Below are 15893 nucleotides of genomic sequence, written 5' to 3' on the forward strand. Positions count from 1 at the left end.
ATGCTAAGATAGATTGATGGGGGTGCGACCGCTGGACCCCCACTGATGCCAAGATAGATTGATGGGGGTCCGACCGCTAGACCCCCACTGATGCCAAGATAGATATATGGGGGTGCGACCGCTGGACCCCCACTGATGCCAAGATAGATTGATGGGGGTCCGACCGCTAGACCCCCACTGATGCCAAGATAGATTGATGGGGGTGCGACCGCTGGACTGCCAAGAATGGGGGACTAGTGTGCCCTCCTATTTCACAGTTGAGGATGCATTATTGCATTTCTGTAGTGTAATGGGGATTGGGGTTGCTGGTCGCACATGTACAGCAGTACAGCAATGGCGCAGACACATAGCTGAACGTTGCGCTCGGCTATCTGTCTGCCCAATAGAAATGAATGGAGTAGTGCTCTATCTATCTGTCTACACACTGAGAGGAATGGAGCCACGGATGCGCATGTGCGACCAGCATCTCACTCCCCCATTACACTACAGGGCCCGGGTGCCCCTGCTACCTCTACGCTCTTGCTACAGTATGTAGCTGCGGCCCTTCAGTTTAACATCTGAGAAGGGTCACTTATATGGTCTGTTGTAAAACATATCTATAAATCCGAAATCACAGCTGCAGGGGGACCAGTAATACGAATCGTCAATTGACAGACTTCAGTCTGTGAATATCTATAAATCTACAATATTATACAGTTTCATCCACTATAAAAAAAATGTAATTAAAAAATCTTCACTGGAAGAAAACGGTGAACATGAAGGGGAGGACCCTGACAGCTGCACAAACACAGACGACACAGAAGACCCGGAGGAACGTTTTAGTCTTGAAGATTTTGCACTGGGAGTAAAACACCTATAAAGTTTATATAATATTTAATATTTAGCTTTTTAATGAATTTTTATGTTTTCTATAACGATGACATTTCAGATTTGGAATAAAGTGGAAGTTATAGCACCCTGGGCACTCTGAACCCGTCCAATCAATCACTACCTTGAGGCGGAAAACAGATCATTATGTTAATTACTAGCAGATCCATATGTTTAGAACTTATCGTGATGAGTGTGCACTAAATCGACCAGAAAAATGACATTACAGGAAAAGGCATATACTGTATATATATATATATATATATATATATATATATATATATATATATATATATATATATATATATATATATACACGATTGGGGTCGTTAACTGGAAGCTCCTGGGCCCCAATGCAAAACCTGTAACAGGGCCCCCAGCTATAATGCTTTACTCATAGTACTGGGCTCCTTATATGGAGAAGAGAGGCCTTGTGGGCCCCTCTAGGGCTCCTGGTCCCGGGTGCAACCGCATCCCCTGCATCTAGTATACCATAGGTAGCTAGATAGATAATGTAAGAATGTGTTGCCCTTGGGCATTTTGTGTATATAGTATTGTATCTTTATGTACTATTTTGTTAACAATGTTTGTTCTAATATTGTACCCTCTAGGTGCTAGGTAGGGCAACCAGTGGCCGGCGCAATGTGCCAAAGATCCCCGTCACTCTGGTAACCAGTGTGGGGTATGAATTATGGGGTTGTGCTCGCCCCCTGGCAGAGAAAGAGTGAGTCAGGTCAAAGGTAGAGAGAGTCTATAGATTGTTTCTGAGGGGGCCAAGCCTAAGAGTTAATAATGGGGAATTGAGCTTCACTGATTGAGCCACCCCAGCACCCAGGGAGAAACCAAGCATCGAATAGACCACAATAAATTCAGTTAAAGGGGTTGTCCCGCGGCAGCAAGTGGGGTTCAGCACTTCTGTATGGCCATATTAATGCACTTTGTAATGTACATTGTGCATTAATTATGAGGCATACAGAAGTTATTCACTTACCTGCTCCGTTGCTAGCGTCCTCGTCTCCATGGTGCCGTCTAATTTTCAGCGTCTAATCGCCCGATTAGACACGCTTGCGCAGTCCGGTCTTCTCCGTGTTGAATGGGGCTGCTCGTGCCAGAGAGCTGCTCCTCATAGCTCCGCCCCGTCACGTGTGCCGATTCCAGCCAATCAGGAGGCTGGAATCAGCAATGGACCGCACAGAAGACCTGCGGTCCACCGAGGGTGAAGATCCCGGCGGCCATCTTCGCAAGGTAAGTAAGAAGTCACCGGAGCGCGGGGATTCGGGTAAGTACTATCCGTTTTTTTTTTTTAAACCCCTGCATCGGGTTTGTCTCGCGCCGAACGGGGGGGCTATTGAAAAAAAAAAAAAACCTGTTTCGGCGCGGGACAACCCCTTTAAATATTGGCCATACAGAAGTTATTCACTTACCTTCCCTGCGCTGGTGTCCCCGTCTCCATGGCTCCGTCTAACTTCAGTGTCTAATCGCCCGATTAGACGCGCTTGCGCAGAAGGGTCTTCTGCCTTTGGGTCTGTCCGGCAGCAGCGGCGTTCTGGCTCCGCCCCCTTCTACGCATCATCGCGTAGCCCCGCCCCGTCACGTGTGCCGATTCCAGCCTCCTGATTGGCTGGAATCGGCACACGTGACGGGGCGGAGCTACGTGATGCCACGAAGAAGGGTGCGCAGCCAGAACGCCGCTCGTGCCAGACCGAGCCGAAGGCAGAAGACCCTTCTGCGCAAGCGCGTCTAATCAGGCGATTAGACACTGAAGTTAAACGGAGCCATGGAGACGGGGACGCCAGTGCAGGGAAGGTAAGTGAATAACTTCTGTATTGCTCATATTTAATGCACGATGTATATTACAAAGTGCATTAATATGGCCATACAGAAGTGCTTAACCCCACTTGCTGCCGCGGGACAACCCCTTTAAGTTAACAATGGTTGTTGGCTCCATTGATACTCGTGGTGATGAGAACGAGCCAGGGAACCAGAAGAAGTAATGGTTACCTATGGTGCGAGACAAGATAGTGGCTAGGAGACTGTTTGTGAGCTAGATTGATGACATGGGTGCAAGGATCCCTTTGGAGTACTCTGCAAATATTAGCCCCTGAACCCCCAAAGACTATAATATCCATTAGCTGATCCCTATCCTGGGAAGGAGGAATCTGCCTCAGGGCCCTTGTTTTAGATAGACAGATCTACAGGATAGGTGATATCTAATGGCTCAGGGTTCCACCATTGGGACTCCCACCAAAACAAGAATGGGGAGATAGATAGATAGATAGATAGATAGATATGAGATAGATAGATAGATAGATATGAGATAGATAGATAGATAGATATGAGATAGATAGATAGATAGATATGAGATAGATAGATAGATAGATAGATAGATAGATAGATAGATAGATAGATAGATAGATAGATAGATAGATAGATAGATAGATAGATAGATAGGAGATAGATAGATATGAGATAGATAGATATGAGATAGATAGATAGGAGATAGATAGGAGATAGATAGATAGATAGATAGATAGATAGATAGATAGATAGATAGATAGATAGATAGATAGATAGATAGATATGAGATACATAGATAGATAGATAGATAGATAGATAGATAGATAGATAGATAGATAGTTATGAGATAGATAGATAGATAGATATATAGATAGATATGAGATAGATAGATAGATAGATAGATAGATAGATAGATAGATAGATAGATAGATAGATATGAGATAGATAGATAGATAGATAGATAGAATTGGCAATTGTGCCACAACTAATACACATTGACCTTCCTGCTTTTCTACTAGAGGGGACTAGTTGCTTTTCTAGATAGCTCTGATACTACAGGATATAGACATTAAATAACCAGCAGGGTTGTTGATCCAGGTCTTGGAGTCGGGTAGAAACTATCCAAACGTTGATCCAGGAATTATTCTGACTGCCATTATGGAGTCGGGAAGGAATTTTTTCCCCGAAATGGGCTAAATTGGCTTCTGCCTCATGGGGGGTTGGAGGGTGGTGGCGTGGTGGTGGTGGTGGTGGTGGTGGGGGGGGGGGGGTTGCCTTCCTCTGTATCAACAAGGGGGATGGAAGCAGGTTGAGCTGGATGGACATTGTCTCCCTTCAGCCTAGCATACTATATTATCTTATGTTACAGGACTAGACTTTGATCCCTTTAACATCTCATGGCATTCCATGTTGAGTTCAGCAGAGCTGAAGCCATTGGATTCCAGCCTTATACTGTATCATACACTCATCCATATTGTGAGTATACAGTATGTCTAGGGAGATCTACAGTATGTATCATAATCCCTGAAGACGTCCATTTTACTATTACAGTTGCATGTGTTTCGGCTCCCCTCCTACCTTTGTCATTAAATCTCCAATACTGTGGGTTCTACACAATGCGAAGCCTCTACCTCACTGACCTCTCTATGGGTTCTGGTGGATACCCTTGGGACTGAAAGGATGTTTGTAGATGGGGTGGGGTTGTGGAATTAGACATATGGATGACCAGTGGTTGGTTTCCTCAGGGCTAGAGGAAAGTGATAGTTGTAGCTACTGTAAAATATAAGTCGATCAAAATTATGTACCCAAAGGAAAAGCAAATTGTGAATCTTCTATAGGTCTTTCTTCACTCATGAAGATCCCTGCAATCAAATAGGAAATGGCACAATGTTTCAATAGGTGGCATTACAGAGGCATTTTACAGCTCTCATTGCATAACAAATTTCCCAGAAGAGCATTAGATAGCCTAGAAAATTCCTTAATGCCTTAGTGATCGCCAATATGTATTTTTACGGTGATAACTAAGGGGCCTTATTCCAATCTATACCTCCTTTAACGGTGCTTCAGAATAAGGTACAGGCCTGTCATGCCGGTAGGACTGAGGACTATGCTGTCTAATGACAGTCAGGCTGCATCTTTAACATCTCAAAGAAGAGGATACTCCAATCACAGCCCTTTACATGCAGACGGAAGGGGCTCCCTCTGTCACCCATAAGACCCTCTGTCACCCAAAAGGGTGTTAATAGGTAGCTAAGGCACCTAGAGCCTTGAAGATGGCCTCCGGGCCGACCATCTATGGTAGCCTAAGAGGCTCAGCCAGAGGCAAGGTCTTATAGACCAATATTATACACTGCAATGCTTACGTATTGCAGTACATTATAGGAACAATCAGTGCCAATAAAATTCAAGTCTCCTAGTGGGGCAAAAGTTCAAAAAGGTGTAAATAAAAGGGCAAAACATACATATTTTTAAAAGGCCCAGCCCCCACCTTTTACCCCCTTTCTATGAAAAAAAAATCACAAATTTCGTATTTCCATTTTCTTAATCACCTATGTAAAAGTTAGCGCATTATTTAACCCACACAGTGAACGGTATGAGAATAATATATTTAAAAAATGGTCAAAATAGCTAATTTTACATAGCTCGCCTCACAAAGAACAGAATCGAAAGCAATCAAAAAGTCATATGAATCACCAAATCACCGTTAAAAAGTAGAAATTGTCCTGCAAAAAAACACCCCTCACACAGCACTGCTAATGTAAAAAAAAAAGTTAGGGGTCTTTGAATGTGGCGATACAAAAAAACTACATCTTTCATAAAAAGGGTGTGAAAAAGCAGCAAAACATTAAAAAACATAATCATACTGAAACTCAGAAATAATGTAACATATTATTAACACCGCATGGTGAACGCCTTGAAGAAAAAAACAGAACATGCCAGACTTGTAGACTTTGTTACTCTAAGGGCTTATTCAGACGACCGTATATCGGCTCTGTTTTCATGCCGGCCGATATACAGCGTCTCTCTCTACAGGGGGAGGAGGCTGGAAGAGCCAGGAGCAGTGCTCTGAGCTCCCGCCCTCTATCTGCCTCCTCTCCACCCCCTCCCCGCCCATCTGCACTATTTGGAATGAGAGGAGGCGTGGGCGGGGCTAAGTTCAGGGAATTAGCTCTGCCCCCATCCCGCCTCCCCTCATTGCAAATAGTGCAGAATGGCGGAGAGGGTGTGGAGAGTTGGTGGAGAGAGGGCGAGAGCTCAGAGCACTGCTCCTGGCTCTTCCAGCCTCCTTTCCCTGCAGAGAGGGACGCCGTATATTGTGAATACGCGGCCGATATACGGTCGTCTGAATAAGCCCCTACATCTATAAAAAGTGATTGAAGTGTCATATGTTTCCAAAAACAGGATCAATCAAAACAAGAGCTCTTCCCGCAAAACAAACCTTAACAGAGCTTAATGTACCCCAAACCTTAATGTATCCCAAATTTATATAATTAAAATTATAATACAGCAAAGAAAGTTGCTTTCACAGAAGGCTGTAATTTGCTCTGGGTAAATTTTCTGCTCTTATCAACAGTGTATAAGAGATAGCTGTGTAGTATTGAGTGGGTGTGGTTATGCTACACAGCTACTGAAAGAGGAGGGCAAGCTAAGCTTGTGCACATTTATGAGAGAGATGAGCTGATCAGTGATGGTATCACTCCCTAGCCAGAAACTTGAATGTAGGAAAGCCTGCAAACCAAGTATGATGCTTTCTAAATGCACGAAAAGGAATGCTCAATGCCAAAAAAACAAACAAGTGCATCATTTTTATTTCTGCAGGGACTTAGTAAGATATGTATTTATATTTCATGCACAAACATTTGTATAGCATTCAACTACAGTGTGCTGCAATGCTGTAAGGCAGGGGTATCAAACTCATTTCCCCCCAGGGCATTATGATTGCCTTCAAGGGCGCATCCTCCTGTGTGAATGTGCCCTAAGTATAACTACTTCTTAACATCGCTATGGAGTTCTCTGCACCATGGTGATGTTTCACCCCTTCATCCTACCTTGGAGGGTAGCTAGGGTGCCTGGGTAAAGCTGTCAGAGCTGTGCCGCCACCTGTGCGCTGCTGAACAGAGCAGTGTGGAGGTGCGCCGCAGCTCAGAATCCAAGAAGGCACCCTCTCCCTGTGCTAGCGCCGCTCCCTCTGCCAAACTCTGGCTTTGTCCTCCGGGTAAAGCAACGTGGCAGGCCAGATTTGGCCCACAGCCCCTGAGTTTGACACGTGTTCTATCAGGTACCATAATGCACCGGTCAAGTTAACGATTGCTACGTCTGTAGGAAATGAGATTCCATTACATTTGTAGCTGTCAGACACTCAGATTGTCCAATCCAATTTCCAAACAGCCTGTCAAGAGCTCATGATCGGATCCGCCGTCTTCTACTACCCAACAAAACGCCTATTGGAATTATTCTAAGGTGGTTACAAGCGACTTAAGGGCCCTCCGATATAAATAAGCGGGGGAGCGATCCTTGGAGCAGAAGGTACTCACATTCGCACCGCCGGCTGATGACAAATAGTGCGGCTGCCGCCCGTCGCACCGCAGCATCTAGCGCTTATAATGGGCTGTTGTACCTTAGGCAAAGCAGAGAGCCGGGCTAATAAATAGCGCTGACTATGTACTGTAAACTAGGAAGTTATGGTAAAGAGCTTCTCAAAGGAAGATAATAATGCATTATTTCTAAGCCATCGCGGGGAGAGGAGAAGGAGCAGTCACTGGAATACAATTGGAAGAATGACGGCGGGCCAGATTAAGCTTGACTGCAATGAGGAGGATGTTTTGATTGCATCGGCTGCTTTTAGCATAAATGGAGCATAGAAACAGCCTGATTAACATGATTAGGACAACTGCGTCTCTTGCTTGATTTTATAGTTCAAGCACAAGGCTGCAATGATGATTTGAAATGCTATATCGCTGCAAGAGTTTACTTTCAGCTCTCGAGTTATTTAATTCTGCTGATGTGACTCTTTATCTGGTGAAATCTCTCGGCTTTGATACACAATGTTCTATCCAGCTCAAAGGAAAGCTCCGTGCCAAGTGGCTGGGAGAAGAGGAGAATCACAGTTCGGAAAATGTATCATTTTTGGCATCATTAGCTCCTAGGCGCTGATGTTATTAATTTTTGATCATTCCTATTATAGTTACTATTACATTTTTTTGCCTGTAGAGCAAGCAGTGGAGTACGGACGTAGAGTCAAACCGGCAGGGGGGGGGGGGCATTTAAAGGTTTGGCCGTTTCACACGAATGGAACCGTTTTAGCAGAATGAAAGTTGCGCCATTTTTTCACGCACAACTGATACGTCATTGTGAAAAAAATGCGTACTGCTGAGGCTCCCCCCGGAAATGGCCAGATGTGTTCCTTCCCTGTGCAGGAAAATAGAGCATGCTGCTTTTTTTTTTTTTTGCGAGGCGCAATTGAGTACACAAAGTACGCGTTGAACAATCCTATTAAATCAGTGGGATTTATATTCTGGGTATTGGATGCATACAAATTTAATGTGCAAATACGTGCACAAATACACTCGTGTGATTCCAGCCTTAGGGTGGATTCAGACGACCGTATATCGGCTGGGTTTTCACGCCCAGCCGATATACGGTGTCTCTTCCTGCAAGGGGAGGAGGCTGGAAGAGCCGGGAGCAGTGCTCTGAGCTCCCGCCCCCTCTCTGCCTCCTCTCCACCCCCTGCACTATTTTCAATGAGAGGAGGCGGGCCGGGGGCGGGACTAAGTTCTGGGAAACACAGCGTCACCCTTGTCGTTGGCTTATGTCCGATATTGCAGTTCAGCTTTCATTCACTTCAATGGAGCCGAGCTGTAATGCCTCTCACAACCCTAGGAACAAGGGTGGCGCTGTGTTTGGAAGAAAGCAGTCAGGCTTTTCTAACTCTAACGCTGCGCCATGCGGAGAAGGAGCAAGCTGTGACTGACAAGCGACCCTGCTCTGCAACAGCAGGAATCAGGGAGAACACTGATCCCCACTGTTAACCCTTTACATGCTACAATCAATGTTAATTGCAGCATGTAAAGTGTTTATAAAGGGAGGGAGCTCCCTCTGTGACATCATGGGTCCCTTTATCCTGTAATTGTGGAGGGCCAATGAGTTGCCAGAAAATGGCATCCGGGTCTGACATGGCCTGTGATTGCCATGAGAAGCAACAATGCATTGCAGTACAGAAGTACTGCAATGTATTATCAGTGCAATCCTAGCATCGCAGGTTCAAGTCAAAAACAAGAACATAAAAAATGTGAAATATCTAAAGTTCGTAAAAAAAATAAATAAATAGAGAAATTTAACACACTTTTTATCCTGCACATAAAATGCTATAAGAAAAACAAATGCTCTTTTTTGTTCATTTCACCTCCTAAATACACACAATAAAAGTGATCAATAGAGCCATATCAACCCCAAAATGGTACCAATAAAAGCTACAGCTCATGCACAGAACAAGCCCTTTGCGTGTGGAGTTAGGGCGCCCACCCACTGGCGTTTTTTTTCCCTGCGAAATTCGCAGCATTTTTTTTCTGCAGGGGTCTATGGGACTTGTAATGTTAAAATCGCGATCGCGCAAAATCGCAATTTACCGCGATTCGCGGTAAATTGCGATTTTGCGCGATCGCGATTTTAACATTACAAGTCCCATAGACCCCAGGAGAAAAAAAATGCTGCGAATTTCGCAGGGAAAAAAAAACGCCAGTGGGTGGGCGCCCTTAGGTGGCTTCTATCAGCTGCGCTCTTAAAGCACACTGTTGTAGTGGCCTGAAGTCTATATATCTGGCCCCTCCATAACAGTCATACATGTCATGTCTTCAGTGTAGATGCACTGTGCAAATTGTCTTGTCACTAGCTATGTGTATTGTACAGCTGCAGCATGTAAGAGGTTAATGTCTGTGAATGGCTGGGATATGTCTGGAAAATGAAACAAGTGATGTTGCCCTATATATGTGTTTGCAAGAGGTGTGCAAAGTGTTCTTCTGCTTCTGTTCGTAGAGTCGGTTCTTCTGGGTTCCTTGAAAGTGAGTGCCGTCCACATGGGGATACCTTCAACCCTCATGTGGTGAAGAATGGAGACTGAGGAGAGGTATCCAGACATTCCCACCCCAGGACCCCTACCTTGAGTGAGTGGAAGTAAGGAGCCCGCTGTGCAGTGTTCCATCTTCAAGTGAGTATTAGCAGAGTGTTCTTCCCACCTCCGGTGTGTCTATCCAGGAGCAGAGCCTTACTGATAACTCAGCCTGTAGGCCTGATGTCATCCTGTGTTTTGGAGTGTGTGTCCAGGAGTGGAGTCATACAGCTTACTAGGACTGTAGCCACTGTGTCATCCTGTGTCCTGGAGTGTATGTGTCTAGGAGGGGAGTCATACAGATAACTAGGACTGTAGGCCCGGTGTCATGCTGTGTCCCGGAGTGTGTGTGGCCAGGAGAGGAGTCATACAGATAACTAGGACTGTAGGCCCGGTGTCATCCTGTGTCCAGGAGTGGAGTCATACAGATAACTAGGACTGTAGCCCCTGTGTCATCCTGTGTCCCGGAGTGTATGTGTCTAGGAGGGGAGTCATACACATAACTAGGACTGTAGGCCTGGTGTCATGCTGTGTCCTGGAGTGTGTGTGTCCAGGAGCGGAGTCATACAGATAACTAGGACTGTAGGCCTGGTGTCATGCTGTGTCCCGGAGTGTGTGTGTCCAGGAGAGGAGTCATACAGATAACTAGGACTGTAGGCCCAGTGTCATCCTGTGTTCTGGAGAGTGTGTCTCCAGTAATAGAGTCAGACAGATAACTAGGACTGTAGGCCCTATGTCATCCTGTGTCCAGGAGCGGAGTCCTACAGATAACTAGGACTGTAGGCCCAGTGTCATCCTGTGTTCTGGAGTGTGTGTGTCCAGGAATAGAGTCATACAGATAACTAGGACTGTATGCCTGATGTCACCCTGTGTTCCGGAGTGTGTTTGTCCAGGAGCGGAGTCATACCGATAGCTAGGACTGTAGGCCCCGTTTCATCCTATGTCCTGAAGCGTGTGAGTCCATAAGTGTCATCATACAGATAACTTAAACTGTAGGCCCGGTGTCATCCTAAGTCCCGGAGGATATGTCTGTCTAGGAGCGGAGTCATACAGATAACTCAGTCTGTAGGCCCGGTGTCATCCTACGTCCCGGAGAGTGTGTGTCCATTAGCAGCATGATACAGATAACTTAGACTGTAGGCCCGGTGTCATCCAGTTTTCCGGAGGATATGTCTGTCCAGGAGCGGAGTCATACAGATAACTCAGTCTTTAGGCCAGGTTTAATCCTGTGTCCCGGCTTTGTGCATGTCTGTCCAGGAGCGGAGTCATACAGATAACTAGGACTGTAGGCCCGGTGTCATCCTGTGTTCTCCTCCCTGACCTTGCTCAACTGTTCTTTCTGCACTGGTGTGTGAAAGTTATATTTGAAGAAGTAAAGTTCCAGTCAGTGCCCGTTCCCAGTGATTGGTGTATTCAACTATAACTGTGTGTGGACTCTATTATTTTTCCCGCTGGACAACCAACGGTGTGAAGGAACGGTGGCGTCACGAGTGACAACTTCTTCAGTTTACAGCACATCTATACAGGTAACGGCTGTCCTAGAGTTGCCTGGAAGAGGCCTTGCGGTGCCCTGGCAGAGGTTACATGTGTCCCTCTGCGGAGGAGTTTGGTAGAGCCACCGTGACAAGTGCCATCTCTACCCCCGCCATCTCCTCAGTGTGTACCTTGTGTCTCGGTCGCTGCAGGACACCACACTACTGCATCCTGCTGAGGGACAAAAAAAGTTTAAAAACAAAAAGTTTAATAAAATATAAAACAGTAAAAAAAAGAAAAAAAAAAGGGGGTTGTCCTAACAAAAAACAGAGTTGCTATTTTTCATGTATCCGCCTCTTGAGGGCGCCCACCCACTGGCGTTTTTTTACCTGCGTTTTGCGTTTTGCGTTTTTCCTGCACAGGCATAGAGATAACATGTGTTCCTGTCCACTGGCGGTTTTTTTGCGTTGCGTTTGCGTTTTTAACATAGGAACTGTCAGTTGCATATGTGTCCTTATTTTTCTCCTAATGCACCCATGAATGTCAATGGAAATTAACGGAAAAGCCGCGAAAACGCCGCGAAAACGCCGCGAAAAACGCGCGGAAAACCCGCGGAAAACGCAAACGCCAGTGGGTGGGCGCCCTAAAGCACAATAAAAAGCAATCATAAAGCGGTGCAGTATACGTACCCTAAACTGGTACCAATGGAAATTACAACTCAACTGTAACACAGCATTGCAACCTCAGCGTATATGCACCAGGCCCTTTGCCGTTCAGGGCGCATGTAAACACCTACGGCCGTGTAAATGGGCCCTCATATTGCCCTCTCCTGTGTGAATGTGGCCTAAACCTCACACAGCTCCATTGGCAGAAATATAAAAAAAATGTAATGGGTCTCGGAATGTAGAGATGCGATTTCAATTTTTTTGAATTTTTTTTGTTGTGGAAAAGCAGCAACAGATGACAAAAAATCCATAAATCCTGTATAATGAACTCTGCAAAAATGGTAGTTTATTTTCCACCCACCGCAAAAAATTTAATAGGTTAAACAACGTATTTTATAATCACATATTAGTGCTATAAAACATCCGTCTCATCCTGTAAAGACGAGGCCTCGTGGGGATGTTTATTTCAAAAATGAGATTAAAATAAAGAATCGGCCAAAAGTTTAAAAAAGTTGAGATTTTAATTTCTGGCCAAATCTACTTTGGATGGGTTGGTTCCCGTCTTGCCCTCCAGTTTATATGAGCGCACTCGACTGCATAGAGACCCGTCGGCCTGTCTTTACTGGCCACCTTCTATGGTGTAACCGCTCGCTGCTCTGGGATTGACAGCCGCAGGTTCATTCCATCAGGCTAGAAGTTAATTTATTTTCACTTAATGCCGTTTATTAGGTCCAGATGCCAGTAAGACTCACATACTGAAACTCATCGAAAACAGATCCCACAAAAGCCAGCAGGATCTTTAAACAAGCAGCTGGGAAAACCCGTCCCGGCCGAGGCGGAGGGTCGGAGTCCGCCGGCGATGCAGACTATTCCAGTCGTGTTCCAGCAGCTCCGGAATCTGTGACATTATGAGAGATCAGAATGTTTAAGGGAGATGTAATAGGATTATTGGGACGAGTCTGAGGGGCTTTGTCCATCTTATTACATGAAAATCCATTACAATAGATGCTTTATACATGATATGTTAGGTTTGGGAACATCTGCACCCTAGAAGCCTAATAATTTACCATGAGGTCCCAAAGCAAAACCTATAAAGAAGTGCAACCCATCCAAGACCAAAGAAAGGGACAAGGTCAACATATGGCAAGCTTCGGTTTGACTTTGTCTTCTGATGGCACAGGGATAAGTGTAACTTCAGACGGCCCCATATCGCACTCGCCAATATGCGCCTTCCCAGCGGACACCAGGCGCTTTTATGTCAGAACAGCCTAGCATTACTAGTAGCGATTCTCCGCCGCGGCTGTCAGCTGAGGATCGCACAGTGTCTCCCATGTTTGAAATGGGAGACCTCGCATCACATTGTGTGCCCCTAGCATGTGGTGTGATGCTGCCACCAGCAGAATTAAAAACAATGAGGGCAGCAATGCGAGAGAAAGAAAGATAGGACATGACCAGCTTTGTTTCCTGCCTTGCATTGCATCACAGTGCCATGCAGGAAAACATCGCTGATGTGCATGACCCCATTCAGAAGAATGGGTTTCATATTTGTGTGTCTCGCAACGCACAAAACTCACACCATTTTATTGCCAGTGTGAAGGCAGCCTAATAGTGATGTTACTGTGATGTCACAGTACATGGACAATCTACACAGTGATGTCACAGTACAAGAATAAAGTACACACTGATGTCACAGTACAGGGATAATCAGTACAGTGATATCACAGTAGAGAAATCATAGTGATGTCACAGTACAGGGATAATGTACACATTGATGTCATAAAACAGGAATAAAGTACACACTGATGTCACAGTACAGGGATAATCCGTACAGTGATGTCACAGTACAGGGACAATGTACACATTGATGTCTCAGTACAGGGATAATGTACACAGTGATGTCATAAAACAGGGATAATGTACAGTAATAAAATAGTACAGGGATAATGTATACAGTGATGTCACAGTACAGGGATAATGTGCACAATGATGTCATAATACAGGCATACACTGTGAAGTCACAGTAGAGGGATAATGTGCTCAGCGATGTCACAGTACAGAGATAATACACACTGTGATGTCATAGTAGTGTGATAAAGTGAGCAGTGATGTCACAGGAGGGCTGGACTGGATCTAGAAAGCAGCCCTGGCAAACAAATCCCACCCGCCCACATACAATATTTCAACCCTCACATGAAAAATAGTCCCGAGCATTGCATGGTGTGGTAAATTTTGTTTTTCAGTAAAGACGTTATCCCACCACTAGGGATGGGACTGATGGTTCCCCAGGGATCATTAGAAGAACACACTCCAAGTTCCCCAGGAGAACATGTAGACGGTGTGTATGCTTGACCACCCATCCATTCACTTCTATTGTTCTCAATTATATTGAATAGACTCCATGACACTAAGTTGTTGGACCCACCATACTATGATAACCTGCCAGAGACGGCTGATAAGCTGCAAAAGGAAGGCAAGAACATTCATCAAGAAGGGTCTGGGCTTCAGTGGTGCTAGTAAGTAGGTAGTGAGAAGCAGAGCCAAAAATGATTAAGGGCCAGAGCAAGTAGCAAGAAACGTGTGTATCGGCACAACTGCGGTGCACACAGCGTTCTGTAGATAACTTTAGGCCCTTGTGTGGCAGGTTGGGCGGGCAGCCCTGGAGTTTCCTGGTTGGATCTGAGAGTGCCCAGTCAGTTGGACCATCGTAGCTGTAGGAGCTTCCACCATGGCCCTCTGAATTACTGAGTCCACCATTAAGAGACTGTGAGTGCATACCCTTGTGAATCGTTGGTTGTGTCCATGGAGTTCTGCAGGACTGCTTAGTATTTGAAAAGACTATAACTTGATTCCACAAAGACCAATAGGCTGAGAGAGTGTTGCCAAATAATAGACCCAGCATTGCCAAGTGCTGAAACTGTGTTGCAATATGCTAAAACTGTGTGCTGATTCAACTGACAAGTAAATACTATATTACTGTTTACTGCAACATTTTCTCCGTCTTAGGGCCCGGCCACACTGTCTTCTGCACCATCCGTTTCACGTACGGAGTGCAGCAGTGTGTCCTGGTCTGATCGTGGGTCTGCATACAATAACTTGGAGCATCGTAGGTGCACACAATGCTCCGAGTTGGAGTCCGGAGACTTGTGGTTCGACCAGGACACACTATTGCCCTCTATACGTGAAATAGATGGTGCGGAAGACAGTGTAGCCGGGCCCTTAATCCACCTGCGGTGTGAGAAAGAATACTGCATCCTGCGGAGTGACCATGGTGCTCAATAGTAGAATGGGGCACAATTACATTTTCCACACCTTCTGCCATCATCCACAGCCATCACTAACTGCACTTCTGTATGAGTGGAAATTGGCCATTTCAGTTGTTAGGCCCCACAACAGCAGCTATGCCTGATACCCTGGCAGATACGGCCATGTTGGTACGAAAAAGCCTTTACTAGAAAACCCCTTTTAGGGGTTGGGCCAAGCTAGAATTATCCCCTTTCTCGTGGATAGGGAATACATTTATGATTGCTGAGGGTACAACCATTGGGACCCTCACCGATCCTGATAATGGAGGCCCCAAAGGCCCTCACGTGAATAGAGCACCACTCTTCTTTTTTAAAGGGACCACCGAAGATTGCCGAGTGCTTGTATCACTTGATATGAATGTAACAGCAGTGCGCACACAGGACCGTCACTTCATTAATGCAGGGACCTTTGAAACCCCATTCTCAAGATTGGTGGGCGTCCCATCAGTCAAACCCACACCGATCATAAACTTGGCACAACCCCTTTAATTTCCAGTATTGAGTTACCAAGTCCGAATAAGTATACTATGTACTACTCTACATTAAGAAAAGAGAGGGGCCCCATAGCAAAGACTAAACTAGCGCCCCCAACTGGTGATGTTTTTACATCACCACATACCTAATTACTTGGGACAGGAGTAATTGGCGCCTATTTATCCCCGTGATGTTCTTTCATGTGTGATG

Source organism: Eleutherodactylus coqui, chromosome 3 (genome assembly GCF_035609145.1).
Source record: "Eleutherodactylus coqui strain aEleCoq1 chromosome 3, aEleCoq1.hap1, whole genome shotgun sequence".
Taxonomy (NCBI): Eukaryota; Metazoa; Chordata; class Amphibia; order Anura; family Eleutherodactylidae; genus Eleutherodactylus; species Eleutherodactylus coqui.